The 9,009-nt window shown below is 47.5% G+C and overlaps 1 protein-coding gene across 5 annotated transcripts in view; it reads right to left on the bottom strand.

Moving 5' to 3' along the window:
* Positions 1-9,009, bottom strand: part of epn2 (epsin 2) — a 60,658-nt gene that overhangs the window by 20,054 nt on the left and 31,595 nt on the right. For 2 of the 5 annotated variants that reach the window (XM_076023864.1, XM_076023865.1), the window contains exon 1: positions 4,947-5,310. The exons of 1 other annotated variant lie outside the window; for it this stretch is intronic. The gene's annotated coding sequence lies outside the window, so the exon portion shown is untranslated. Of the gene's footprint in view, positions 1-4,946; positions 5,316-9,009 lie in introns of those variants that run through there. 2 more of the 5 variants (XM_076023862.1, XM_076023867.1) reach the window with 2 other exon arrangements.

Here is a 9,009-nt window from a genome sequence, read left to right as displayed (position 1 = left end):
GGGAGGGTGGCGGAGCTTTTAAGGGGATTGTTTCTCTGAGTGAAGAACGGGAGGTGAACGACGAAGCAAACCAGAAGAATGGAAATGATTTCAGGAGTTGCCGTCAGCCGGACAACCGGTTGTAGTGATTCTCGTACGTCAGCTAGCCGTCGGTGTCCGTGAAAACATCCGGGAATGGAAACAGCGGCCACTAGTGGAGCGCAACGATACAAGACTTGGAATGAATTCAACACCAAGTAAATACAGGGCCGGTATCTCCAATTACGATACTGATACTTTTCATGACTCTGAAGTGTTTTTGTGTTTCTTGCCCCTATGATATAAAATATAAAATATTTGTCAACACCACTCAAAGCCTGGCTCACTTTAGAACAGAAGGACCTGGGAGTTTGCCCTCCATTATTTCTTTCGCCTTTGAAGTTGTCCTGTTAAAATTATTTCATGAGGAGGTAAAAAAAAGAAAAAAGAAAAAAAGAAAAGCACTGTATTGCAAGTTATGGGCAACCCTGTAGTTTACGTGCTGTAAACAAAGTAATCAATACATCCAAACTCAATATCTAGACACGAATGTCACAGGTATCGATGTCATCAATCTTTTGGATCGATACGGCCACCACGGGCGGTCATGTGGGCTGAACGTTGGCCACGTCAGAGGTGCGTCAGGCCAAACTTGTTTCCGTGCACTTTGCACATTCGCTTTGACTCCAAATAGGCACGCTTAAGCACGTACAGTCAGCACACTTTTGTTTTTTTCCCCCCCTTCCAGTTTTGCCCTTGTCGTACACTTTCAAAATGCGACATCCGTCAAAACGCAGCAGAACCCAGTCGGACGTCGACTCCGGCGGGAGGGTGATGGTGGTGGTGGATGTGGATGTGGGGGGGGGGGGGGGGGGGGGGAGAGCACGCCCTCCCCTCGCCCTGCATCCCAATGAATGCGGCTCAGACCTAATGACACATCTGCTGCTATAATCACCTATTCAGCCGCGGCAGACAGCCGGAAGAGAGGAGCGCCTGTCTTGTCCATCGCTGCACCCCCATCCCACCCCCACCCCCGCCCCCATCCCCCAGCTCCGCCTCTAACCGGAACAAACCCCCGAACCACAGGACCCTGCTGTCTGCCTTCCTCTGGACCGTCCGAGCTCAGGCCACCCCTGCACCAGAATAAACTTTAATTTGGTGTCGCCATTGCGTGACATCACGCAGCAAACAGCCCGATGCGGCAGTTGTGCTTCGTTACTTGGCTTCAGAACCGTTCACACAATCACAGTTCCTAGAAACCGTGCCACTCAGCGTTTCGAAGCAATCGGATGTTTTTGTTTTGTTTTTTCCTCTGAGAATGACAAATCGCCGAGGGGGTGGGAAACTGAACATATTCATATGGAAACAGCTGACACAGAGTGAACAAAGTGGCATCCTCCGCGCAGAGCACCTCCACTCTGTGGTTGAGCGGCTTTCAATCCGCTCGGCCCTTTTTTTTTTTTTCTTGATGTCACAGACAGAAGGGACCGAGGTCGCACTGATTACTCTCCCGGTCGCTTTTAGTCTCCTCCCAAAGACGCGGAGGGTCTGACAACAGGGCCTCAGCTTTAACAGGAAGACTAAATAAATAACTCAATAAACAGGATATTTTCCAACCACTCTGGAATTAATTGAGGAATGAAAATGTGGCATTAGAGTGAACGATGACAAGTCTTTCAAAAAAAAAAAAAAAAAGCAATTTCCCAGAGAATTCAACATGTTTCTAAAGGCCTGGTGGAGGGGGGGCCAAGTGGGTCAGTGTGGGTGATGTGCTCCCAAGAATGCGCTTTTATTTACGAGGCTGAATGGGAACGAGGAGAGCAGCGGCACAAAAAAGCGCCAGCAAAAACGTGCAGAGGCGGCACTTGTTCGTTTGACGCGAAGCTGTGGTGCCGCTGCTTCCGCATGCGATCAGTCGAAAGGCGACTCAATTCCATAGTAGAGTTCAAATGGGCTGCCTCCACTCTCTTGACTTGCAATGGGGAAACAGGTGGGATAAAATAAGCGCGGGGTGCTAAATATAGACAGCTGAATCACACACGCTGCAGTTAATGCTGCGGTGGCTTTAAAGAGATGGAGACCCGCATCAAACGTCCTCAGGACAGTGTCCATGCCCCCCTCACTGACAAACTGCCCACCCACCCTCACACACACACACATAGACTATCTCCCCCAAACTGCACTACACGCACTACCTCGCCTTACTGTGAATACTTTGTATATTTATCTTTGTCTATTTTAATCCTATTTTATTTGTTTTATCTTATTTATTTTATTTTTTATCTATTATATTTTTCTCTGCCTTGCACCGTGGGTCTGTGAGGATTGAAATTTCATTCATTATGTCATATGTCGAGTATGTGTGATGTCTGACAATAAAGTTGAGTTGAGTTGAGATGAGTTCGCTCACACATCGTATAGTCAGGTTTTGGAATTCAAACCTGCGCCTTCTCACAGATTCTTTGTCCTTATGTAGACATAAAAAGAAAGTCAAAGATGCTCTGACGTCAAAAAGATTTTGTGTTTTAGAAGTTTAAGATTTATGTACGGCTTCAACACGAGACGTTTTGTTGTTTTTTTTACTAAATTCTTGTTTGAATATAACTTCCGGTAAATGGCGTCTTGTGATATTCTACATTGTCGTGTTTTTTAACTCTTTATTTTGGAAAATAACACAAAAACTGAGTCAAATGAATCCTCTCAGCAGAATGCACCAGCAGCACAACTTCACTCGGTGCGATGCCTGTTTTTTCAGCCATTGGTGGGAACTTTCTCTCATTGCACAAATTCACTGTCCGTACACTGTGTGATGAAAGTCAATGCAATCAGAGCCCGACAGTTCCTGTTACGTCGTCATATTTACAGCTGCTATATATACATAGAGCCAATATACAAAATGTCTGTACTGGGAGGGTCGGGGGGTAGTGCTACTGCTCTCTTTTAATCCCCCTACATGAAGTGGAAAACTTCCTCTGTATACATTATCAGCGTGATCTGAAAGTAAAACTTCATCCAGGAGAAAAGTAAACACTGGACGCATGTCAGCTGTGCCAGGAGGACGCAAGGATGCAACACTGATGGTGCGTGTGTGTGTGTGTGTGTGTGTGTGTGTGTGTGTGTGTGTGTGTGTGTGCGTGTGTGCGCGCGCGTGCTTCTGGGTGTGTCTTGGCAGAGGCCGAGTAAACTGCGATTAGCGCTAAAGGCTGCGAGGCGCTAGACTTAAAAACAGGTCTGCCCACCTAGCCAGGCCCTCAAAGCTGATCTGGAGATAGGAGGGCTTGCACAACCAGCCGTGCCTGTGTGAGTTGTGACTTGAGTGCGACAGCACGACTTGTGAGTTATCCAGCCGGTTCCATCACCATCCATGTTCTCTCCTCGCTGGGTAAAATATTATAATTTGTCACAAAAAAAAACAAAACAACAACAGCGACCAGACAATCGTCGGTCTATCGGGTTCACCAAAGGACGGTGACCTCTGACACCACAAAAACTAAGGGGGACGGAGAGACAGGAGGCCGGGTTTCATTTCTGAAGTGGTTCACTTCCCCGACCTGTGGACAAAGCCAAGCGGAGAGAAAAAAAAAAGGGGGGGGGGGGAGGATGGTGATGATGCATCTGTCACCCGCTGTGACTGACTGATCGTCCTGACAATAGACAAAGCCCTGCCCATCTCTCAGGCCACGTTTACGTGGACTCAGTCACTGTGCCCCTGGATAAAAGGGGCTCCGGGTACTTCCGCCCTCAAATGTGCGACAAACATAAACAAAAAAAAGCCCCCGCGATGTCGGGCATTCCAAGCAAACATTTGTACTCCTCGCCCTGCCTCGCTTGCCTTCCGGCCAGGTTGGACACTTCTCGAAGCAACCGACAACTCAAAGACAGCGCCCACATCGCTAAAGAATGCATCCGAATATCTCACGAAGCGAACGACGAACATTGCCATGAAGACCCACAGTTGGGCGGCATGATAATTTTCAAAAAACAAAAACACAAACAAACAAGTAAACCTACAGTCGAAAGAATAACAATAATCCAGCTGATCGCGACTGGAGAGTCGATAAATCACTGCATTTTAGTGAGATGATGTGATTAGGAGCTCATGCTACAGCGGCTCAAGCTAGTGTTTAGTTTTTATTTCTCATTGTTCTTGTGGCTACAGCAAGAGATCTAATTCCGTGACTTGTTTGAGCGGCGAAATGACGTAGACCACAGCATTTATTTTGACGCTAAATTTGCGCAACACTACTTCGGAACATGGGATGGAATAACCTAGCCCGCCTGCTACTCACTGTTGCCGCTAATGTTAGCAAGTTTAAAGCAAAACTTGGGGAAGTTGTATTCGTACGCTAGCAATATAAGCTAGCGGACAACATTTTTCGTTAATTTGCAAACGGCGCCTTAATTTGGCATCATGTGTGCGATAGATTTACATAGTAAAAGTTGACTTTGCACTGGAATGTTTAGTAGTGTGTCGCCAGATTTTTGCTCCTCGGTGCTTGGTCCGCGCTCGGATATCGAGTTGCTGGCTAATACCATCAATACGTGCCCAAAACTTGGATTCGAAAAAGTTAGATCAAAGCCAGCGTTAACGAGGCGTTGCTTTTGCTCAGCAAACCAAGAGCCATTCGGTTTAGTGTTCAAAACCGAATGGATCCTCTGAACCAAAACGGCGATTAATTACAACTGAAATTTCGTCATTTATTGCCTTCATTGTTAATGCTATACTGAACCTAAAATATCCCACCCGGCCAACTACACGAATAAGCCAGTCAACTAGCATGCTAAGCTAAATAGCGACCCTTAAAAGCTAGCACCCAAGACGGGTGCTCGGTGGAGACATCCCCAAAGCAAACTGGATTACAGGGCACCCTGGAAAAAAAAAACAAAACAAAACAACTTCATTGTCCAGAAAGCCAGCGGTGACTTACCGTATATATGACTCCTCGTCCGATTGTAACTGTTAGTCCAATGGTGTACGACCATAAACAAGTTTGACCAAGTTGAGGGAGGAAAAAAAAAAAAGCGGAGATGTGGTGTTTGTTTCGGCGTTCCGGCTGCTTGTTGCGCCTCCGCTAAGCTGTGCGTTGCTAATGCTAAGCCCAGCTAAAGCAGGCTACTCGTATCCCCTCCTCCAGAACATGGCGGGCACAGTGGGAGGGAAGGGAAGGGGAAAGGAAGGGAACGGGGGGGGCTGGGAAGGGTGTGACCAAGGCGGCTTGACTTTCCGTCGGAGGGAGGGGGCGCTCATAGAATATCGTCACAGCGAGATATTCAACAATCATCTCTTGTCACCTCTTTTGACCGGGCCCTATTTTTGGCATGACACCGTGAGCTTCAGAATACCACCTCCTCCGTGAGCCCCCCCTACAGAGGCCTGTTAACCCCCCACTCCTTTTTTTTTTTATTTTTTATTTTTATTTTTTTTCCTTTTTTTAAAGGAGTCTCATATAGCAGAAGTCAAGAGTTCAAAGAAACCAAACTGTTTAAAACATGACTCAGCGCTCCGTCACTCACTTCATTAACGGGGCTCACTACGAGAAGCTATTTCTGACCATCGCCTCTGTTTCTCTTTCCACGAACAAATATGTCATCTCGTGACACATGGGCATGTCAGGCTTTGTGACTGTCAAAAGCGACAGCCTCCGCGAGCGTGTTACAGGTGTGTCAGTACAAGCGCGACAGCATTCCACCGCCCAGTGTGTGCTGTTTTTCTTCACGCAACTGCCTCCTCATCAGCCCGGATGTTGAACCTTACCAAGGGAGGGTCGCCGTCCTCTTTCAGACGCTTTTCAAATAAGGCGCTAATTATAGAGTAAAATGCTCCCCTAAACGAGTCCAGTGAGCTATGAATAGATATCGAGATGTGGCGAGGGAGAGTGTGGCGTTTAAAAATAGTGGTTGGGTGTCGTACGGCTGAGCCAGCACGGATGGAAAAGTTGCCGAAAACACCCAAAGCAGACGAGTCAATGCAGTCGTTTGGCCTGTGTTCATTATGCCAAGTCTCCAAATCTTCTGTAGCGTCTATGCAAGTACAGGCTGAAAGGATTGTGGTGCGTTTAAGGATCGGTGCATATATAGAAGAGGCCAAACAAGATAATTCAGTTTTTGGTAGCAAAAGGTCTGGACAGAAAAGTGTCAGCGATCAAATGTGTTGAGAATTACTGCTTCCCAGCACTGGTTTTCTTAAAAAGGTGATTGATGGTTTATACATCGGTACTGCACCTTTGTCTGGTCTTCTAAATTTCTGATGCTGACAGACTGTATCGTTTGAATACAATGGCGAAGCTAATTTGTCATTTAATTATTTCTATTATTTTTCAATTACAAAATGCAAGTTTTTGGTGAACCTGTGAGTTGCTCGGCATTCCAAAATTTTCCCATCACTAGATCCAATAAAGCAGAACTGCTGAATCACACCACAATTGCCAAATATGAGAGTAACGGGTGAGTGTAAGATTTTAAACGCAAAAAAAAAAAAATGTGATCAAAACAACTGTTGTTCGACTTGGCATAGTGAAGTTTCCGCATGGCATTTATTTCTTCCAAGGCCTTCTCCTTGTTGCAAACTGAGCTCTGCCTGCCTGAGTGCTGTCACCTTTCTCAGTCAAACCTCAAGCGAAAGCTTTACCACAGTGGTCAAAACCTGTTTGTTTGTTTTTTGTTTCTGTTTTGTTTGTTTGTTTGTTTTTTTAATTCTGTGAACGCAAGGATGCGAGGCAGTCATGCCTGGTTGTGCTGTTGCATCCTGCAGCTCCACTTCTGGCCAACAGATGTCAGTAGAGCTTTACTTTTTATTTTTTTTATTTTAAATGGCGTTCAGCGGAGAGAACGCGACCCAAACGTTCTTTTCACCTCACAATAAAGCGGCGCGAGGACGGAAGCCGGAAGCACTGGCACACTCGCTAATGCAAATGGATAATTAGCCAATCACATGACTAGCAAGCCAACGACGACTTGCTGAAGAGAATTCGGATGAGAATGGGTGGACTTTAATGGGTGGCAGTAACTCAAGTAACCACTGGTTACAACTGAGTTGTTGTGCTTGCATAGCAACAACCCTCAACATTCGACCCGGGGAGGAATACGCAAAAGTTTCCAGTAGAGTTTACAGTCCTCCTCAACACCTCCTCTTACTATGACGTGGTTAACACGGTGAAGCTGAACTACCTCTGGTAGATTTGTTTGTTAGTTCCACTGAAGCGTTTTTGCGAAAGGCCGTAAACAGAAGGCTTTTTATTGGCTAATTTACAACTTTGATGAGTGTTTTTTTTATTTAAACTTTTGTCACTTTTTTTTTCTTCACAAGCCCGTCGATTGAATCTCTCACGGACGCGTGTGCGCATGAAAATGGAAGCGAGGCGCCGGCGCAGAGGCTTCGAAGCCTGAAACCCACCGCAGAGGCAGCGAGGACAATAAGAGCAGAGAATAAACCCAGCCAGAGTGGAAACAGAAACAGGAAGTGAAGCCAGCTGAGGGCAGAGGAACAGTCAGTCCTCAAGTTTCAACACAAGCCACGAAGAAGAGATTTTTTCGTTTCGCTGAGAGACGACGGGGCAGCTCTGTGTGCCCGCCTGCTTTTCCATCGCTGCCCACACACTTCCTTTGAAAAGCAGGTGCGAACAAGCACACACGCACACACTAGCACACACAAGCACACGCACACGCACGTGTGGTCACCGGCTTCTTCAAGCTCTCTGCGTCAGTGACCCCAACAGGATGAAAACATCGCTCAGGCAGAAAAAGTCTCTCGCTTGCATCGTGGTTGCGCCTGTCAAGTCGTGTGGCCGGCACGAGCACCAAAAAAAAAAATATTTACACACACACACACACACACACACACGTAGTGATCAGGAGATTTCACACATAAGGGGGCGACAAAGCCACTTTGCAAAAGTGTTGAAACATCTATGTGCCATCTCGTGGGGGAAACGCGCACAGGAAGTGATGTAACCGCGACGGGAGAGCGGTGGGGTGAGGGAGGGGTGGTGGGCGAAAAAAGAAAAGAAATGGAAGAACAATCAAAGTCCACCGCCGCAGCTGAGCCTGGTGAAGAGCGGCGCCCGCCCACAGATCGATTTCGAGTCGACAAAAAAAGAAAGTGCGAGCGAGGAACAAAAAGCGCCTCCCCCCTCCTACGTGAGCGAGGCGGCGACGCGGACGCAACGGCACGGCGGCAATTAGCGCGAGGCCACCCGGCGAAATCACGAGGGGGGGGGACAACGATGTCCATCTGCGGAGGCTGGAAGGTGGAGAAAGAGAATTGGGCAGATGAGTCAGCGTCCTGACGTCCAGTGTCCGGGCCACGATCATTTTCTTCTCCATATTTCTTTGGTCTCAATCTGCGTCTCGTTCAGGGTTGCAGACCAGCCTTCGTCTCCGAGGTAGCCGGATGGGGCCCCGGCGCTACTCGCTGAAACTGAAGTGCAGGAGAAGAGGCGACTGAAAATTGCTGGTAGACGCTGAACGTTCCGGTCACATCCTCATATAAGCTGTAAACAAAATCAGACGGGAGGCCTTCAAGACGGATCAGTGGCGATTAATACTTTAAATTTGACCGATTTGAAAAATGCAAATGGGACGAGAACTTGAAGGCTGCACAGGAAAATAAAATGTTTCAATGTGAACAGTTTTGATGTGGGAGAATTGTCCTGTGAAAGAAACGCAGCAGATGAGTTGAGGAGGACGATCCGTGGCTGTGCTGCGACCCCGGCAGTTTTGGAACGGCAGCTCCTTGCTTTTGAGAACTCCACTGAGGTCCCAGCAGTTGGTTCCAGTGAATGGTTTTTGACGCGCCTCCATCCGTCCACATCATCAAAACCATGGCTCGGTGTGGCCAGTGCATATTGCGTTGAGAAGTTTGAACCTGGAGTCAGACTGAGGAAGCCAATCAGCGAAGATCATCGAAGACCGACTGTGAGAAACGGCGTCGCACGTGGCGTCCCGCGTCCGCTCGAGGTGAACCGGCGCTGACCTTTTTTTCAGTCCGCCGGC

Source organism: Nelusetta ayraudi, unplaced genomic scaffold (genome assembly GCF_046127955.1).
Source record: "Nelusetta ayraudi isolate G7.1 ecotype Tasmania unplaced genomic scaffold, CSIRO-AGI_Nayr_v1 ptg000016l, whole genome shotgun sequence".
Classification (NCBI taxonomy): domain Eukaryota; kingdom Metazoa; phylum Chordata; class Actinopteri; order Tetraodontiformes; family Monacanthidae; genus Nelusetta; species Nelusetta ayraudi.
The sequence above is the reverse complement of the archived record's forward strand: the minus strand, read 5'-3'. Positions and strand labels throughout refer to the sequence as shown.